Source organism: Taudactylus pleione, unplaced genomic scaffold (assembly GCF_031769625.1).
Source record: "Taudactylus pleione unplaced genomic scaffold, aTauple2 ptg000085l, whole genome shotgun sequence".
In the NCBI taxonomy this organism is placed as follows: Eukaryota; Metazoa; Chordata; class Amphibia; order Anura; family Myobatrachidae; genus Taudactylus; species Taudactylus pleione.
Window position 1 is genome coordinate 11,201,257 of NW_028284487.1, and position 1,825 is coordinate 11,203,081.

The 1,825-nt window shown below is 37.3% G+C and overlaps 1 non-coding gene across 1 annotated transcript; it reads left to right on the forward strand.

Annotated features, from left to right (window-relative positions):
- The first annotated feature begins 1,466 nt into the window (after positions 1-1,466).
- On the forward strand, positions 1,467-1,540 carry TRNAI-AAU (transfer RNA isoleucine (anticodon AAU)). Its single transcript has one exon. It is a non-coding gene; the product is annotated as a tRNA-Ile (tRNA).
- Positions 1,541-1,825: the final 285 nt, after the last annotated feature.

Sequence of the window (1,825 nt, forward strand, 5' to 3'; positions counted from 1 at the left end):
AGGTCCCACCAAGAATTGAAATCAGATTACTGGATTCAAAGTCCAAAGTGCTCACCATTACACCATGGAACCCATTATTAAGAGTCTTCCTCTACTCAATATTGCTGATCTTTGAAATACTGAATGTTCTCCTGTTTTAGGTACATTTGGCATTTTTGTGTTTGCTGATGCTTTTATGTTTGGCCGGTTAGCTCAGTTGGTTAGAGCGTGGTGCTAATAACGCCAAGGTCATGTGTTTGATCCCCATACGGGCCATGTGCTTTTTCTTGTTGTCCTACAAGAAATGCCAAGAAGGGATTTTATCCAGCGGAAAAGTGCATGAAGTGTGGGATGAATGCATTGGCTACAGCTGGCAGCCCTTGAAACTTGCTAGAGAACATCATAGACACATACAAAACAGAGAATTTTTAAATTTAGGATAAGCTATCCTAAAATTCAACTTTAAGGAAATTGAACAAAGTTAGGTCCCACCAAGAATTGAAATCAGATTACTGGATTCAAAGTCCAAAGTGCTCACCATTACACCATGGAACCCATTATTAGAGAGTCTTCCTCTACTCAATATTGCTGAGCAAACCGGCCAAACATAAAAGCATCAGTTGGTTAGAGCGTGGTGCTAATAACGCCAAGGTCATATGTTCGATCCCCATATGGGCGATGTGATTTTTATTGTTGTCCTACAAGAAATGCCAAGAAGGGATTTTATCCAGCGGCAAAGTGCATGAAGTGTGGTTTGAATGCATTGGCTACAGTTAGCAGCCCTTCAAACTTGCTAGAGAACATCATAGACACATACAAAACAGAGAAATTTTAAATCCATGTTAGGAATAAACAAAAATGTCATCCTTTGGCTGATGCAGCATTTCTCTATATGGCATACATAGAAAACTTTTTCTCAAATATAGCAATATGGCAAATCTAAGAAATTTTAAAGCAAATTAATCAATCAGGACATTTATTTGGTGATTGAATCTACTATGGGGGACTAAGTTTTAAGAAGAGAAGAAGAACAGACCTTTACTCTCATTAGTGCACACTGAAGAAGAAAATTCTTAAAACCAGAATATCTTAAAACCATAGCACAAGTGATGGATCACTGCATTCTTATTGCAACTTTTCTTATTTCCAAATGTTTGACAAACATCTCTCCAGTTGAAAACTGATTTGAAACAGCTTCAAAATTAGTTTGGAGTAAAAAAACCACTGAAGATGATGGGATTTATACAAAGTTTAAATATAGATAAGCTATCCTAAAATTCAACTTTAAGGAAATTGAACAAAGTTAGGTCCCACCAAGATTTGAAATCAGATTACTGGATTCAAAGTCCAAAGTGCTCACCATTACACCATGGAACCCATTATTAGAGAGTCTTCCTCTACTCAATATTGCTGATCTTTGAAAAACTGAATGTTCTCCTGTTTTAGGTACATTTGGCATTTTTGTGTTTGCTGATGCTTTTATGTTTGGCCGGTTAGCTCAGTTGGTTAGAGCGTGGTGCTAATAACGCCAAGGTCATGTGTTCGATCCCCATACGGGCCATGTGCTTTTTCTTGTTGTCTTACAAGAAATGCCAAGAAGGGATTTTATCCAGCGGCAAAGTGCATGAAGTGTGGGATGAATGCATTGGCTACAGTTAGCAGCCCTTGAAACTTGCTAGAGAACATCATAGACACATACAAAACAGAGAATTTTTAAATCCATGTTAGGACTAAACAAAAATGTCATCCTTTGGCTGATGCAGCATTTCTCTATATGGCATACATAGAAAACTTTTTCTCAAATATAGCAATATGGCAAATCTAAGAAATGCTAAGGCAAATTAAT